A 19,723-nucleotide genomic window follows, 5' to 3' on the forward strand; every position below is an offset into this window, starting at 1 on the left:
GTTTCCCCAACACTTCCAATCATTTATTACTCCATTATTACTATCTGCAAGACCAGGAACAGACTCACATTGCCTGGGAATGTGCTTCCCCAACACATTCAATCACTTATTACTCCATTATTTCTCTCTGCAAGACCGGGGCAGACTACCAGTGCTTGGGAATGTGCTGCCCAATACACCCAATCACTTATTACTCCATTATTACTCTCTGCACTACCAGGAGCATAAGACCATAAGACCAAAAGACATAGGATTGGAAGTAAGGCCATTCAGCCCATCAAGTCCACTCCGCCATTTAAATCATGGCTGATGGGCATTTCAACACCACTTCCCTGCACTCTCCCCGTAGCCCTTGATGCCTTTTGAGATCAAGAATTTGTCAATCTCTGCCTTGAAGGCATCCAACGTCCCGGCCTCCACTGCGCTCTGCGGCAATGAATTCCACAAGCCCACCACTCTCTGTCCGAAGAAATGTCGTCTCAATTCAGTTTTAAATTTACCCCCTCTAATTTTAAGGCTGTGCCCACGGGTCCTAGTCTCCCCGCCTAATGGAAACAACTTCCTACCGTCCACCCCTTCTAAACCATACATTATCGTGTAAGTTCCTATTAGATCTCCCCTCAACCTTCTGAACTCTAATGAGTACAATCCCAGGATCCTTAGCCGTTCATCATACGTTAAAGCTACCATTCCAGGGATCATCCGTGTGAATCTCTGCTGGACACGCTCCAGGGCTAGTATGTCCTTCCTGAGGTGTGGGGCCCAAAATTGGACGCAGTATTCTAAATGGGGCCTAACTAGAGCTTTATAAAGCCTCAGAAGCACATCGCTGTTTTTATATTCCAACGCTCTTGAGATAAACGACAACATTACATTCGCTTTCTTAATTACGGACTCTACCTGCAAGTTAACCTTTAGAAAATCCTGGCCCAACACTCCCAGATCCCTTTGCATTTCTGATTTGCGAATTTTCTCACCGTTTAGAAAATAGTCCATGCCTGTATTCTTTTTACCAAAGTGCAAAACCTCACATTTACTCACAGCCATTTCCTGGACCACTCTCCTAAACTGTCTAAATCCTTCTCCACCTCCTCAGTACTACCTGCCTGTCCACCTATATTTGTATCATCGGCAAACTTCGCCAGAATGCCCCCAGTCCCTTCATCCAGATCATTAATGTATAATACATAAGGTAAACAGCTGTGGCCCCAACACTGAACCCTGTGGGACACCACTCGTCACCGGTTGCCATTCCGCAAAAGAGCCTTTTATCCCAACTCTCTGCCTTCTGTCGGACAGCCAATCCTCAATCCAAGCCAGTAGCTCACCTCGGACACCATGGGCCCTCACCTTGCTCAGCAGCCTCCCGTGAGGCACTGTATCAAAGGCCTTTTGGAAGTCTAGATAGATAACATCTACTGGGTTTCCCTGGTCTAACATACTTGTTACCTCTTCAAAGAATTAGCAGACTCCCATTGTCTGGGAATGTTCTCCCCCAAACCTTCCAATTACTTATTGTTCTATTAATACTCCCTGCAAGTGCACGGGCAGACTTTCAGTCCCCAGGGATGTGTTGCCTAACACTCCCAATCATTTATTACTCCATTATCATTCTCTGCAAGAACAGGAGCAGCCTCTCAGCACCTAGGATTGTGTTCTTCTAACACTCTGAACCACTTATTACTCCATTATTCCTCTGCAAGACCTTGAGGAGACTCCCAGTTCACAGGAATGTGCTCCCAATCACTTGTTATCCCATTATCACTCTGCAAAATCAGTATCAGACTCTTCCCTATGTGCTCCCCTAACACTCCCAATCACTTATTACTCCATTATTACTCTCTATAAACTCAAACCAGACTCCCAGGCTTCATGAATTTTCTCCAAATCATTTATTACTCCATTATTACTCTTTACAAGACCAGAGCAGATTCCCAGTCCCTGGGAATGTGCTGCCAATCAGTTATAATTCCATTATTACTTGCTGCAAGATCAGAAGTGGACTCTGAGTACCCAGGAATATGCTTCAAATCTCTTATGACTCCATTATTACTCTCTGCAAGACTAGAAGCAGACTCCCAGTTGTTAGGAATGTGCTTCCCTAACACTCCCAGTCACTTATTACTCCATTATTAATCTCTGCAAGACCTGGAGCTGACTCCCAGTGCCCAGGAATTTGGGCCAAAATTCTCAATACCTTCGCTGAACAAAATGTATCCATCTCAGACTTAACATGAACAACTGATCCAGCATCCACTGCCATTTGTGGAGGAGGTTCCAAACATCTCCTGCCCTCTGTGTGGGAAAGTACTTCCCAACATCTCTCCTGTATGCTCTGGTCCTGATTCACAGACTCTGCTCTCTCATTCTAGAACCTCCAACCAGTGGGAATTGATTATCTTGATCTATCCTGTCTTGTCTTCATCATATCTTGAAAACTTCAACTAGCCCACTCCTTAACCTTGTAAATTCTAGAGAAAACAGGCCTCATTTAGAGAATCTCTCCTTGAAGCATAACCCCTGGCATCCAGGTACCATTCCTGTAAACCCACGTTGTACTCTCTCCAAAGTCAATCTATCCTTCCTGGTACCCAGACCTTATTCCAGTACAACTAATGGCATCTAACCAGGATTTTGTAGAACTGCAGCATCAATTCTGCATTATGATACTCCACCTTCGGATAGAAAAGGCTGCATTCCATTAGACTTGGATTTTTTTCAGTTTTAAATTTAGATTTTATTGTCGAGTCCAGCAATACAGTATAACGACACCATACATGGCATCACCTCAGGTACAAAGGTACCGAGGCACAAAAAAATCTGGTACAAAATCATAAGAAAAACAGAGTTAAAATGTTGAGCATTAACTGCATAGAATAAGTAGAAAAACAAAGAAATTAATCCCTTCTTTATTAAAGTTCTTCTTCATTTAAATGAGAAAAATAATTAAGTTAAAAGTTCAACAGTCTCTGATGAGTCCTCCACTTAGGTGCTCACTGGGAGATCTCAGCTGCCTGTTCTCTACAATACCACCACAGGCTGGGGAAAACCGCTACCACTCAACACTCGCTCTGCCTACATGGGGGACGATGCCATTGCTGCTGCTGCCTCCTTCCCAATCTCCCCCAGAGCCTTCGGAACGTGCCCAGGCAGGACTCACTCGCAAGTGAGGTACTGCCATGGGGCCAGCAAGAGACTGGGCCAAGAGACCCCCACGTCAGTCTGAGTCACTGGGCTAAGAGACCCCCACGCCAGTCTGAGAGACTGGTCCAAGGGTCCGCCACACCACTCTGAAAGACCAGGCCAAGAGACCGCCATAGCAGCCCGAGAAACCAGACCAAGAGACCGCAATGCCAGTCCGAGAGACTGGGCCAAGAGACGGCCATATCAGTCCAAGAGACTGAGCCAAGAGACCCCCACGTCAGTCTGAGTCACTGGGCCGAGAGACCGCCACACCAGTCTAAGACGCTGGGCCAAGAGACCCCCACGCCAGTCTGAGACACTGGGCCAAGAGACCGCCATGCCAGACCGAGACACCGGGCAAAGAGACCCCCATGCCCGTCTGAGAGACTGGGCCAAGAGACCCCCACGCCAGTATGAGAGACTGGGCCAAGAGACCGCCACACCAGTCTGAGACGCTGGGCCAAGAGACTGCCACACCAGTCTGAGACGCTGGACCAAGAGACCGCCATGCCAGTCTGAGAGACTGGTCCAAGGGACCGCCACACCAGTCTGAGAGACCAGGCCAAGAGACCGCTACAGCAGTCTGAGAGCCTGGACCAAGAGACTGCCATACCAGTCCGAGAGACCGGGCCAGGAGACTGCCATGCTAGTCTGAGAGACCGGGCCAAGAGACTGCCATATCAGTCCGAGAGACTGGGCCAAGAGACCGCCATGCCAGCCTGAGACACCGGGCTAAGAGACCCCCACGCCAATCTGACAGACTGGGCCAAGAGGCCCCCATGCCAGTATGAGACACTGGGCCAAGAGACCCCCACGCCAGTATGAGAGACTGGGCCAAGAGAATGCCACACCAGTCTGAGAGATTGGGCCAAGAGAATGCCACACCAGTCTGAGATGCTGGGCCAAGAGACTGCCACACCAGTCTGAGACGCTGGACCAAGAGATCCCCACGCCAGTCTGAGAGACTGGGCCAAGGTCTGCCACACCAGTCCGAGAGACCGGGCCAAGAGACCGCCACACCAGTCCGAGAGACCGGGCCAAGAGACCGCTACACCAGCCTGAGAAACCAGGCCAAGAGACCGCAATGCCAGTCCGAGAGACCGGGCCAAGAGACTGCCATGCCAGTCTGAGAGACCGGACAAAGAGACTGCCATGCCAGTCCGAGAGACTAGGCAAAGAGACGGCCATATCAGTCTGAGAGACCAGGCCAAGAGACCGCCATGCCAGCCCAAGAGACTGGGCCAAGAAACGGCCATATCAGTCATAGAGACGGGGTCAAGCGACTGCCACGCCAGTCTGAAAGACTGGGCCAAGAGACCACCACACCAGTCTGAGAGGTTGGGCTGAGAGATCGCCACACCAGTCTGAGATGCTGCGCCGAAAGACCGCCACACCAGTCTGAGACGCTGGACCAAGAGACCCCCACGCCAGTCTGAGACGTTGGACCAAGAGACCCCCACGCCAGTCTGAGAGGCTGGGCCAAGGGACCGCCACACCATTCTGAGAGACTGGGCCAAGAGACAGCCATGCCAGTCCGAGAAACTCCATATCGCTCATTCTTCACTCACTCACGGCACAGTCTTTGGTGAGAATGTGCTTCACTGTCACACCACTATTACTCCATTATTACTTACAATTCAGGCACAGCAGAACACACCCTCCCAATGCAACCCCCAGACCCCAAAGTGGAAGCAAGTCACTCTCGCCCTTGAGGGACTGCCAAAGAAGAAGGAAAAGTACGTGATATTACTCACACTCTGTCCTCACGCACTCAATCCGCACATTCACTCCCACAAGAGCAGGAATACAGACTGTGAAGCAGTGTATTCCATCTTCACTCACTCACATTCACTCTGTCCTCGCTCACAGCTCTATGAAACACATACAACAAGCAGATAGGTGAATAACATGGAGAAAGTGCAAGACAGGTGGATAACAGAGGAACAGAGCATAACAAAAGACAACCTTGAGGGCAGTCATATGACAAACAGGTGTGAAACAGGTGGACCGTTATCAAACAGTCAGAGATATATAACACACGGATAGCCGTCTGAGGTAGGAACAGGGCGACAGGCAGACAAGTGCACATGCAACTCCCAAAATTAATACTAAACCTATTTAAATATCTCATGAAAACCAGTTGGTGAAAAACATCAGCTTTTGTGCTCCTGAGATGCTGCTTGGCCTGCTACGCTCATCCAGCTTTACACTTTGTTGTCTATGGTGAAAAGGAACCTTGTTTGTATTTCTGAAGCTGGATTAGTCCTTTCCTAACTGAAATCTTTATTAAAGAGAAAATTTTCACTCTTTTGATGCAAAAAGAAATCTCAGAAACTGTCAATGGTGGAGTTGGAAGGAGTCGCGAACCTTCAAACACTAGCCTGCCATTTCAAAAGGCAAATTTTTCTCTTGCAGTGAAATTTGCTTGCTGCAAGTAACTTCTGATGATTAGTGAGTGAAAAAAGGTGCTCAGGTTTTAACCCAGATGATGCAACATAGGATTGCGCAAAAAATGCAAACAATTGATTTGTAAGGAATGCAGCCTGTTGCAAAATAAAATTTTATTTGAAGAATGAAGAATGCATTTGCTGGCATGGAATTTGTTTGACGCTAGTGATGCAGTTTATGGCAAGGGATGCATCTGTGAGCAACGTATGCATCTAACAGCACAAAATGCATTTGATTGCAATGCATGCACTTGACAGCAAGAAATGCATTAGACAGTGAGAGACGCATGGGAGCAATTTGACAGCAAAGGATGCAAATGACAGCAAAGAATGTATTTATCCTCAAGAGCTTGCATGCAATCGAATGGGATACTGTGGTGGGGAGGGTGGCAGTGTTGAGAGAGGTGGAGAGGGATCACCTTGCATTTTAGGCTCCGAGTTGGGTGATTCCAGTGCCAGGTTTTTGCAGCGGTGTAGAGCAATGTCAAGGACGTTGCAATGGCATGTGCATGCGCGGCGCACTGTAGTTCCTGGGGAGTAGGCCTTGTAGCAGGAAATGAATTTGGGGGGTGGGGGTTAAATTGCAGCTTTGGGGAAGGGGGAAGAATAATACAAAGCAATGCAAGAAAGGCGAGCAACGTCCCAACCAATGCAAACAGACTGGCCCGACCAGGATTTACGGGGAGCCTATTTTTTCTAATTTTCTTTATGCATCCGGCTTCCTGGGCAATGCAAGGCTGTGATGCGGTTCCTTCTTGTTGCATTCGCAGACGAGCCCGGGACTAATGCACGCCAGGCAACACACAGAGAAGCAAGATTTATGCAATGCTCAGTTGCGGATTGCAACGTCAAAAAAATCGACGGCAGGACAGCTGATGGGACAATAATGTGTGGAACTTTGCATTTCAAATACCCGGTGGCGATTTTCCTAGAAATCGGGTTTTGCGAGCGGGGTCGGGGGGGCGGCAGAGGGAAGGAAATGGGAGAAAAATTTGTGGTGTAAATTGAGCGCGGGACCGCCGGGAATTGTAGTCCGCTGGGTACTTCCGGTGCCGTTGACGGAATCGGAACGGGAAGTCGGCCCGGACTACATGTCCCTGAGGGCCCCGCGACTGGGGCGTATGCGCGGCGCTTTTGATACGCTAACGTCCTCCGTTAAGCGGCTTTGAAGCGACGGGGGATGGGGTGGGGAGGCCCAGAGATCGTGGCGTGGCAGGGCAGGGCAGGGCGGGGCGGGGAAGGGAATGGAGCCCCCCCCCTGGTCTCGGTGCACGGGAGCACTCGGGGAAGGAAACGTGAGGGCGGGTCTGTCAAGTTCACATGCGCAATGACGGCTCGGTTCCCGCACGCCCCACGTGTACTGCGCATGCCCAGGGGAGGCCATTCAGTCTAATTCCATTCTGTCCCGCCATTCCATGAAATGGAAGCTAATCGGTGGTCTGACTCCATAGTCGCAGCCTTTGGCCCATATCCCCTTAATACTATTGATTAACATAGAAATATATGCTTCTACACTGTAGGGAGCTTGAGCTCGCTTCATCCCTTTAATGGGACCATAGTTGATCCGACATTACTCACCCCTCACCTCCCCACCCCCGCCCATGACCTTTGTTTCAGCCTTAAATATACACAAGGACTCTGCCCTGACAGCTGTCTGCAGCAAGGAGTTCCCAAGACTCTCAATCCCTCAGTGGAAAGGAGACTTGAAGATTTTGCTCAGATCAAGCTTCAACTTAAATTCTGAAACAAATGGGTCTAATTTGTGTGAACTCTCCTCATACCTGGATTTCAGGTGTTATCATTCTTGTAAATCTATGTTGAACATTCTCCAAGACCAGTTTATCCTCCCTGAGGTGTGGGGCCCAGAACTGCTCAGTACTCTAAGTAGAGACGAACCAAGGGTTTGTATAGCTGCAGCATAATGTCTGCATCATTATACCCTAGTCTTGTAGATCGAAAGGCCCAAATTTGATTAGTTTTCTACATTATTTTCTGCATCTGTTCATGACATTTTAAAGATTTATGCACCTGAACCCCCAAGTCTCTTTGGACATCCATTGTATTTAACTTCATACCATCTAGAAAGTACCATAATTTATGCATTCTGGTTTCAAAGTGGATAACCTCACAATTTTTTACATTGAAATCCATCTGCCACAGTTCTGCCCATTCACTCAGTCAATCAATATCCCTTTGTAATGTTATGCTATTGTTGACATGCTACAATGTTGGCTAACTTTGGCTCATGAGCTGATTTGGTTATATGACTTCCTATGCCATTGTCCAATTATTTAATAAAAATTGTGAATAATTGAGTCCCTAACACAGATATGTGTAGAACACCAAGATAATAAAATGTGAGGCTGGATGAACACAGCAGGCCAAGCAGCATCTCAGGAGCACAAAAGCTGACGTTTCGGGCCTAGACCCTTCATCAGAGAGCTCTGATGAAGGGTTTAGGCCCGAAACGTCAGCTTTTGTGCTCCTGAGATGCTGCTTGGCCTGCTGTGTTCATCCAGCCTCACATTTTATTATCTTGGAATTCTCCAGCATCTGCAGTTCCCATTATCTATGTGTAGAACACCACTGGTCACATTCTGTCATTTTGAGTATCCATCCATTATCCCTATTTTCTTTCACCTGCCACTCAAGCAATTTCTCAGACATGTCAGTAAATTGCCTTCAATTCTATGCACTTCTAATTTATTTAATAGTCTCTTATGTAGGACTTTATTAAATGCCTTCTGGAAGTCATAGAGTGACGGAGCACAGAAACAGACCCTTTGGTCCAATCTATCCGTACCGACCATGTACCCAAACAAAATACGTCCCACCTGCCTGCACTTGGCTCATATCTCTCCAAACTGTCTCTGTTTATGTACATACCCGAATGCCTTTTAACATTGTAACTTTACCTGCATCCAGCATTTCCTCAGGAAGTTCATTCCACATTCTATATAAAAAAACCTCTCATTTTTTTAAAAATCTCCTTAAAAATATGACCTCTTCCACCCAAAGGAAAAGACACCTGCCACTCACCTAATCAATGCCCCTCATGACTTTATAAACCTCTATAAGGTCACCCCTCGACCTTATACACTCCAGTTAATAAAGCCCCAGCATGTCTAGCCTCTTAACTCAAACCCTCCATTCCTGGCAACATCCTGGTAAATCTTTTTTGAACTGCCTCCAGCTTAGTAATATCCTTCCTATAACAGGGTTATGAGAAATGCACACAGTATTCCAGAAGAGGCCTCACCAGTACCCTGTACAACGTCAAATCCACATAAACAGCATGTTTATATGTTTGATGTTCCTCTGTCCACTACTTTAGTCACCTCTACAAAAAATTTCAATGAGGTTTGTCAAGCATGACCTACTTGTTATGAATCTACGTTGACTCTCCCTGAAAAGTTTCAAGTAATCAGTTACCACATCCTTGATTATTGACTCCTAAAAATTCCCCTCCACAGATGTTAGGCTAACTGGTCTGTCATTCCCTGGATTTCGTCCTTCTCAAAAAGCAAGAGTGTGCAATTTTCTGATCCAGCGGAACAACTCTTTTTACTAGGGAACTCTGAACTCTGGATTCTGTAGTTCAGGAACAAAAAACAGAAGTTACAGACCTCAGCAGGCCTGGCTGCATCTGTGAAGAGAAATCAAAGTTAATAATTTGGATCAAGTGATGCTTCCTCAAAACTGATGGTAGCCAGGAAAATGTTGGGATGCAGAAAATAGGGTGGGGGGAGGGGGTAAGGATTAAACGATATGTTGGGATAGAGCCTATAGAGAGAGAAGAACGGTTAGACAGACAAAGGAGTTGATACCGATCTGGCTAGAAGAGTGAGCAGTCATTACTGGAGACTGTTAGTGGCTAACAATGGGTATTGTGTAATGACAGACCATGTGATATCAAGGTCTGTGCGTGTGAGTTGGGTTAAAGACATGGGAGAGCTCAAGCCCTAAACTTATTGAACTCAATATTGAGTCTGGAGTGCTCCAGGGTCCCCAAGCGGAAAATGAGGTGTTGTTCTTCCAGCTTATGCTGAGCTTCACTGGAGCACTGCAGCAAACCAGAGACAGAGATGTTGGCCAGGGATAAGTGTGGTATGTTAGAGTGGCAGGCAGCTGGAAGCTCAGGATATTTTTCGTGGACAAAATGTGGATGTTCTGTGAAGTGTTCACCCAGTCTATGCTTTGTTTCCCCAGTGTAGAGGAGACCACATTGTGAGCAGTGAATGCAGTATCCTAGATTGTGAGAAATGCAGGTAAAGTGCTGCTTCACCTAGGAGGTATGTTTGGGCCCTCGGATACTGGGGAGGAAGGAGATAAATGGGCAGGTGTTGCACCTTCTGCGGGCTGGGGGGGAAGGTGCCGTTGCACTGTGGGGTGTGTTCAGAATGAAGGAAGTGTGGACCAGGGCATCCTGGAGGGAATAGTCCTTACAGAAAGTGGACAAGGGAGGGGAGATTTTACTAGCAACTATCAGTTCTGAGGAAAGGTCACTTGACCCGAAATGTTAACTCTGATTTCTCTTCACAGCTGCTGCCAGACTTGTTAAGCTTTTCCAGCAATTTCTGTTTTTGTTTCTGAAAGTTTATAGTTAGTGCATCTGCAATCTGCTCTCCTAACCTCTTTTAACAGTCTTGGGTGGAAACCATCTGGTTTTGGGGATTTCTCACTTGTTAATTCCATTAATTTCCTCATCACTCATATTTTACTCACGTTAATTTTACTCAGTCTCTGTTCCCAATCCGCTATTAATTTCCTCAGGACTTCGGGTAAACTATCCTCCTTTTGTGTTGTGAATGATGAGGCAAAATAATTATTGAACCTGTCTGCTATTTCCCGATAGTTACTGACAGAGTCTTGACTTTCAAGTCTTTAGCGGGACACTATTTTACCTGACTACCTGTTTTCCTTCTATGCAACTAAAAACATTTCTTCTTTCAAAATTTGAGATCTCCAGCAAGTTTCCTTTCATAATTCCTTTTTGTGGTCCTTATAAGCTGCTTTGTGGCCTGTTGCTGTTCTTGGTATCTTTCCCATTTGGCAGGACTTGTGCTGTTTTTATTTGCATTTTCTAAGCCCTTTTAGTTTTACACTGTCTGTTATCTCTTTAATTAGCCATAGCTGTTCTTTCCTGTGAAGTAGAACTTTTCTCTCCCAGGATTATAAACTGGTTGGTATTGTGTTAAATATGTCTTTAAACATTTAATGTTATTTACAATTTATGGTCAGCCTGGGTTAGTTAGACTGAATGGTCTAGTTCTGTGCTGTATGACGGTATAAACAAGCTCCACTGTTCCTCAGCTGTTTTAACCATGAGCAGATTTTCCCAGTTTTACTGTGGACCAGTGTCTGTCTCAACTTGTTAAAGCTGGCTTTACCCAAATGTAAAACTTTTGGAGTTGATTCATACTACTGACTCTCAAATTCTCCAATGATCATGTTATTTTGATGGTTTTATAAATGCTCACAAGGATTTAAGGTAAAAATTAAATCTAGCTCATTACTAAGTCAATATTGTTTGCCCCCTTGTTGCATCCAGGATATAGTTCTCTAGGAGACTGTCCCAGACACACTCCAGAAATACACTACATTTCTGACTGATGCCTGTTTGCCTCTCTCATTCTGCATTCAAGTTAACATCCTTCATTGTAATTCCACTAGATTTGCTAATTTCTACACTTATACAATCTGGCACATTACAACTCCTACTCAATTACAGTTTTAGATCCTTTTCTGTTCCTCTGTTCCAACCATATGGTCTCCACTGACTGCCCCAGCCCCATTATGTTCTCTCCTGCTGCTGAGTAATATTGTTTATAATCAGTAATGCAACTCCTCACCCTCTGCCATTTCCCCTGACCATCCTGTAAACTTGTAATTTGGATCTACATTTTCTTGTCTTGACCATCTTGCAGCCATATCTTGGTAATGTCTACGATATTGTCATTGCTAACTTGAATTTCTGCTTGTAGTTCACTTAATTTATTCCTTAAGCCCTTTGAACTCCCTGCAAACAGTACCATGCTCCGCAGGCAGTCCCTATGTAAATACTGACACAGTCCCCAGGGAGTCCCCCCCTGTAAAAACTGTCACACTACCTGGGGATTTCCCCTCTGAATACTGATGCACTCCGTGGGGACTCCACTTGTAAAAGCAACACACTACTGATGGATTCACCCCTGTAAATACTTATACATTCCCTGGCGTTTATCCCCAGGAAATACTGACACACTCTCTCAGGACTTGTCCACATACAATCCTCCCCTGAAATACTGACACACTGGCAGGGGCCTCTTCCTTGTAAATACTAACCCACTCCCCGAGGATTCCCCCTGTAAACACTGATATGTTCCTTAGGGATTCCCCCTGTAAATGCTGACACTCCTCAGGGACTTCCCCTGTAAATACTGATACACTCCCCGGGGACTTCCCCTGTAAATATTGACACACTCCCTAGGGATTCCCCCTGTAAATACTGACGCACTCCCCATGGATTCCCCCTGTAAATACTGACATACTCCCTGGGGATTCCCCTGTAAATACTGACACACTCCCCAGGGATTCCCCCCCTGTAAAAACTGTCACACTACCTGGGGATTCCCCTGTAAATACTGACACACTCCTCAAGGATTGCCCTGTAAATACTGAAACACTCCTCAGGGATTCCTCTGTAAATACTGACACACTCCCCAGGGACTCCCCCTATAAATACTGACACACTCCCTGGGGATTCCCCCTGTAAATACTGACACACTCCCCGGGGATTCAGCATTATAAATACAGACAAACTCTCTGGGATTCCTCCCCATATAAACTGACACATTCCCCAGGGACATCCCCCCCCCCCCCAACCCAACTTAATACTAATACACTTTCCTGGGATTCCCCCCCTCTAAATACTGACATACTGTCTGAGGATTCTCCCTGTAAATACTGACACACTGGCCAGGGACTTCCTCTGTAAATACTGTCACACACCCTAGGGAACACCACCTGTAAATACTGACACAATCATCAGAGAGTCTGCCTGTAAATACTGATAGATTCCCCAGGGATTCCCCCTGTAAATACTGACACGGTCTCTGGGGTCTCCCCCTGCACATACTGACACCCTCCCAAGGACTCCCATGTAAATAATGACAATTCACCAGGGATTCCCCTAGAAATAATAACACATCATCTGGGGATTCCCCCTCTGAATATTGACAAACCCCGTGGGGATTCCCCCGTAAACACTGACGCACTCCATGGAGATTCCCCCAACACTACCTGGTGACTCTCCCAGTAAATATTGACACACACTGTGTGGGGAGTCCCTCAGTAAAAACTGGCACTTTCCCCAGGGATTCCACCTCCCGCTCAGTACTGACACACTTCCTGGGGACCCCCAATGTAAATACTGACATACTGTCTGAGGATCTCCACCTTATAAAAACTAACACATACGGATTGGAAAGTCAACAACAATCAAACCCTCTTCCAGCCTTCAGACTAGATCCAGCCATTTCCCAGTCCCTCTGTCACATTCTGCCTCAGAGTTGAAATTCTTTTCCTCCTAGTGACACTCTCCAACTCCCGATAGCTCCTCCAACCCCTACACCAGTCCCTATCTCTGTAACCCCCTCCAGCCCCTACACCTCTCCCTATCTCTGTTACCCCCTTCAGCCCCTGCACCCTTCCCTATCTCTGTAACCTCCTCCAGCCCCTGCACTCCTGCCTATCTCTTTAACATCCTCCAGCCCCAACATTCGTCCCTATCTCTGTTACCCCTTCCAGCCCCTACACCTCTCCCTATCTCTGTCACATGTCCTTTCTGTGTGTCTCAGACGTTCCTTTGCCTTATTCTTAAGCTTTCAATTTTCAGGTCCAGATTTTATGTGTGTATTTCACAGATGCAACTTTAGTTATTGTATATTGTATTACGTTACAACTAGTGTTTGTGAGAAGTTTTTGTTTTAGATGTTGAAGAGAAAGTCCCTTAGCTGAGTGAGAGTGATAGAGAGGGAATGTTACTTTGTTTGGAATAATCTGGTGAAATCTTTGGAATGTGGTTGCTGTGTGAAATGCGGCTTCTGAGAAGTGATGGAGATAGCAGAAACTAGGTTACATTCAACAAAAAGAAAACATATGATAGAACTACAGGTTCCAAAAGTCTGCAATAAAAACAGCAAGTGCTAGAGCAACTCAGGAGATATGGCAGCATCAGTGAATAGACAATGCAGAGTAACCATTTCAGGTTCACTGACCTTTGTTTGCTTCTTCAGTTCTCTGGTTACCTTAAACTTACTGTTTGTCCCTAACGATAAGTATTGGGATGAAACCCTGAAGAGGTTTCTTAAGAGTTGAGTATTTATAAGCGGGCATGTAATGTCTCCAGGGTGAAACTACCTGCAGTTCCAGTCTTAACAGCTATGTGAACAAGTGACTGAAACTTATTGAGGTGTTAGATCCAGAGATTCTGGTGTTTTTTAAATTCATTTGTGGGATCTGTGTGTCACCGGCTGACCTGCATTTGTTGCCTGTCCCTACTCGAGAAGGTGATGCTGAGCTGTCTTTTGAACTACTGCAGTCCATGTGCTGTAGGGTTGACCCTCAATGTCCTTAGTGTGGGAGTCCCAGAGTTTTGACCCAGTGACACTGAAGGAACAATGATATATTTCCAAGTCAAGATGGTGAGTAGCCTGAAGGGGAACTTGCAGGAGGTGGCATTCCTGTGTACCCACTGTCATTGTCCTTCTAGATGGAAGAGATCGTCCATTTGAAAGGTGCTGCCTAAACAGCCTTAGTGGATTTCTGCAGTGCATTTTGTAGATAGTATGTGGGTTTCCTCCAGGTGCTCCAGTTTCCTCCCACAGTCCAAAGATGTGCAAGTTAGATGGATTGGCCATGCTAAATTGCCCGTAGTGTTCAGGGGTGTGTGGGTTATAGGGGGATAGATCTGGGTGGGATGCTTCAAGGGGTGGTATGGACTTGTTGAGCCGAAGGGCCTGTTTCCATACTGTAGGGAATCTAAACTCTAAACTAAACTACACATTTCTGCTACTGAGCGTCAGTGGTGAAGGGACTGGATGTCTATGGATGTGGTGCCAATCAAGCAGGGGCTTGAGGATGGTGTCGAGCTTCTTGAGTGTTATTGAAACTGCCCCCATCCAGGCAAGTGGGGAGTAATCTAGCACACTCCTGATTTGTGCCTTGTGGATGGACTCTGGGGAGTCAGGAGATAAGTTACTGTAGTATTCACAGTCTCCAACCTGTTCTTGTAGCCACTGTTTTTATGTGGTGAGTCTAGTTGAGTTTCTAGTCAATGATAACCCCCAGGATGTTGATAGTGGGGGATCAGTGTTGATAACCCCATTGAATGTTAAGGGGTGGTGGATAGATTGTGTCTTTTTGGCAATGGTCATAGCTTGGCATTTGTATGCTGTAAATGTTACTTGCCACTTGTTAACCCAAGCCTGGATATTGTCCAGATCCTGTTGCTTTGAACACAGACTGCTTCAGTATCTGATGGGTTGCAAATGGTGCTGAACATTGTGCAATCATCAGCGAGTATCCCCACGTCTGACCTTATGTTGGAGGGAAGGTCATTGATGAAGCAGCTGAAGATGTTTGGGCCTAGAACACTGGCCTGAGGAGCTCCTGCAGAGATGTCCTAGAGCTGAAATGACTCACCCCTAACAACCACGACCGCCTTTAACCTGACTCCAACCACTGGAGAGTTTGCCTCCTGATGCCCATTGATTCCAGTTTTGGTAGGGCACCTTGATGCCACACTTAGTTGAACACAGCCTTGATGTCAAGGGCCGTTACTCTCACCTCATCTCTGGAATTCTGGTGTGAGTACTATGTGAGTGAAATTTTTGAGCAGTAGCAGAGGTGTGCTTTGGATAATATAGTATTAGGCCATTTAGCCCATCCAGCCTTGCAATTTGTTCATGGGAGAGTTCATTACTTTTTACCCGAGGCACTCCCAGAATCCTCTGGGAAGCAGAAATCAATTGATCTCGACCTCACACACAAACCCTGAGTTACTTCAACTCTCTGTGCTTATGAATTCCAAAAGTTCACAACCCTCTGAGTGAAGATGTGTTCCCTTTGTCTTGGGCCGAAAGACAACCCTCTTATTTTTTAATTGTACCCCCTGGTTGTAGACTTGCCGAGCGGGGAGTTCATCTTTCCTTCAACTCTACTCTTATTTCTTTCAAGTATTTGGTAAGTTTTAATGAGATCACCTCTTACTCTAACTAAAGCTGGACAAACTTATGTTTTGCTTTATTTCGATTTATAAAAGGAGCCTCACGGAATTAGTGGCCTAATACTTTAAAAGTGCATTTAAAAAGAAAGTTCTTCGATCTTGTAGCGTCCTATCATCAAAGCTGAATCTGCAACACTACTTGTTCATTTTTCAGTGAAGAAACCTCCTTGTTAAGAAAAGAACAAATCAAAATGTGAGCTGTCAAGCCATATTCCAGCCTGGGAGCTGACTTCTGGAATTATGTTGGCCAGGATCATAAGAGTCAGCAAGTGTGTTGCTTGGCAGCAATGACATTTGAAGAGAGACGTGTGGGTCCTGGACTAGTGTTAATAAACCAAAGTAAAGATACATCTGAGCCTGTGAGTGCAGATATGGGCCAGAACTGTGATTCCAGTGGAAGGATTAGGAAGAGACCATTGCGGTTGTACTGAGGTTTGAATGGGACGTTCTTGGAGGAACCAAAATGGTGACTCGTGTTCTTGTTTCAAATGCTTAGTTCGACCTCACTCAGAGTGCTGGGCACAGTTCCAGATTCTGTATCCCTCAGTTAGACCCACACTCATAGCACTGTGCACAGTTCCAGTCTCTGTTAGACCCATGCTAGGATCACTGTGAACAGTTCCAGTCTCCATATCCCTCAGTTAGACACACACTCGGAGCACTGTGCACAGTTCCAGTCTCCATATCCCTCAGTTAGACCCACACTCGGAGCACTGTATGTAGTTTGGTCTCAGTAAGATCAGAGCCTGGAGAAAGTGCAAGGAGCATTAATGAGATTGATTCCAGAACTAAGAGGTTCAAACCGTTGGGACAAACTGAATAGTGTGAGGCTCTTGTCTCTCAGAAAATGGAGGCTGATGGGTGACCTGATCATGATGTTTAAAATTCTGAAAGGAGTCTTGATTGCAGAGGTGTAGAGAAGATGTTTCCAGCTTTGGGGGGAGGGGAAGACTGGAAAGAGAGGCCATCAATAGAAGACGGTCCTGAAGAAATCCAACAGGGAATTCAGGCGAAATATTTTCCCACAGACAGTGTGGGACACGCTCCCATGTGGATTTGAGGGGGGGAGAATGTGAGACTCGCACCTACTGGAAATGGAGGGGGGGGAATGTGGGACTTGCTGTCACAGGAAGTTGGGGGGTAATGTGGGCTTTGCTCTTGCAGGGAATTGGGGGTATGTGGAGGACTTGCACTCAGAGGGATGGGAGGGTGGTAAGTGTGAAACTTGCTCCCAGAGAGAGGGGGGAAATGTGGGACTCGATCCCATGGGGAGTAGGCGGGAATGTAGGACTCAATCCAACAGGAAGTTGGGTGGGGCAGAATGTGGACTCGCTCCCACAGGGAGTGGTGGGAGGAGAATGTGGGCCTTGCTCCTGCAGGAAGTTGGAGGGGGGATGTGGGGGGCTCGCACTCAGAGGGAGTCGGAAGGGTGGAAGCTGATAAATGTGAGACTTGATCCTACTAATCATGTCTACGAATTGAAGTGGAGGGGAGGAAGCTGGATAATAATGATGAAGAAAGGAATAGAAGGAGTGGTGGCGGTGCAGACAATAAATGGAGATGTTGATGAGGCTGGTTTGGCTGGTGGTGAGATGAACAGTTGTGTCTGTATTGTTGGCATCAGTGGGATTTTGGTGCTGGCTGTGGGTGAATCGTCAGCCGCTGGGTCAAGCTATTGTTCACTTCCATCTCAGTCAGCAACTATCCAACAAAGACAAAAGTGCAGATTTTCCCAATGACCCAATTGTTTTCTGTATTCACGTCAAACCTGGCATCTCTGAAACCTCAGTGGGACCCGTACCCAGACTGCCCAGCTGCAGGGAACATTGGGGATTCCATTTTGTGGGGATCACACTTTCAAACACACTCACTCATAACTCCCTGCTCTCTTGCTGACATACACACACACACACACCCCCTTTCGCACACTTCTAAAATAACAGCACAGAAGCCGGTATCCTACAACTAAGTCATCCTTTATTTACATGTGGAGAGTCCTTGACACTGATCCAGCTCCCTCAGAGCCAGCTGTCAGAATGAACAGAACCTCTGACACATCTGTTTATATCTGTCAGCCAAGGCTCCCTGATTGTACCAAATTTAACAGCCCCAATCAGGGGCTCTATGAGGTCCATCTGGCTGAGCCCATTACAATCACTGTAACAACCACATACACACATAAACTCCCTCTCACATACACAAATATACACACACTCATTCTCTCTCACAGACACATTCTCTTACATACATTCATTTTCACACACAATCTCAGGTACATACACACATACGTTCATTAGCACACACATTACACATACACTTTCTCTCACACACTTGAGCACACTTTTGCATGCACACATTCTTGAACACACACCAGCACGTTCTCACATATACATGCACACACACACTCACATATACATACACAACAGCACAGATGCAGACTCACAAAAATACACGCACACACTGATGTGCACCTATACTGTCTCTCACACACACAGAGTTATACACATCATAGCACACAAACAGACATTGTGTGACTCTTGCACACAAACACACACACGCACACACACTCACTCTCTTGGCATACACACACAGTTACACACACAATCACACATGCACTCTCACCAGTACAATCCCACGTGCGCACACACACTTGTACATGTATATAGACATCAACACGCATGCGTGCACACACACACAGTCTCTCTGTCTCATACTCACAGCATACTGTAATGCAGGAGACATTGTCATCGTGGGATATCTCCCTCCATCACCTGCATAATAACCCCACTGCCCACCTCTGTGTGCCAGGTGTGTCCACCATCTTGGCACCTTCCCCTCCCTGGCCACTGGTCACCAGTCCAAAAGGGCGTCAGCCTCCTCGCGGTCATGCTTCAACTGTCCATCGAAGCAGCCACTTCCTCTCTGCAGAATCTCGTCATGACCAAACACATTGTTCAGAAAAGTGACATTGAGCTGGACCAGAATCTGTAGAGTTCCCTCTGCCTTTTCTCCCACTGTTTGGCTGCTGGCAAATCCCTAGAGTTTTGGACAGTTCTGGAATATTCCTGGAATGGTTCAGGCACAGGGTCAGCTTCCAAGAGGATATCCTTGACCCTCTGATTATCTGGAGTCAGTTTTTAAAACACTTGGAATATATTGGGGGGTGGGGCACGAAGTAAAATCTATGTGGTCCTGTCATGTTCTCCCTGTAGCTCATCTCTCCATATAACTCCAGTCTCACTCCCAACCACCCCCCAGTGTTGAGAGATCCAGTCCCTTTAAGGTTTAAACAGATCACCACTGAAGGGGATCGAGGGCCTTGTTTTCAATATAGAGGAGGCAAGGGAATCCAGAATGCAAATTTTGGAAACCGTTGTGTGTGCTAAACTGCAAATTTACAGTGAAAGCCCAGCAGAATCCTGAAGGTCTTTCACTGCCCCTCATTCAACGAAGGGCTATTGGTCTGTTGAAGGCCAATGAACGTCCTGGCAATTTGGGGAAAGGCTTGAGAGAAGAATGATCCAAATGGTTTCTGGGAGCAGGGATTTTAGTGAGAGGATTCTGGGGTTGTTCCCCTCAGAGTGAAGGAGATTGGGTCAGTCTGACTGAGGTGGAGCAGACGGGGACAGACAGGGAGATGAAAGAAAGCTGCTCCCATTTGCTGATAATAAAAAGACCAGGAGAGACAGCTTGAAGATTCTGGGTCAGATATACAGAGCGGGGATTGTGAGGAAGGACTGTTATATGCAGTGAGTAATAATAATCTGGAACTCACTGCCTAAAAGGTGGGGTAAATGTTTTTAAACTGAACATGGGAAGATGGGAA

Source organism: Stegostoma tigrinum, chromosome 41 (genome assembly GCF_030684315.1).
Source record: "Stegostoma tigrinum isolate sSteTig4 chromosome 41, sSteTig4.hap1, whole genome shotgun sequence".
Classification (NCBI taxonomy): Eukaryota; Metazoa; Chordata; class Chondrichthyes; order Orectolobiformes; family Stegostomatidae; genus Stegostoma; species Stegostoma tigrinum.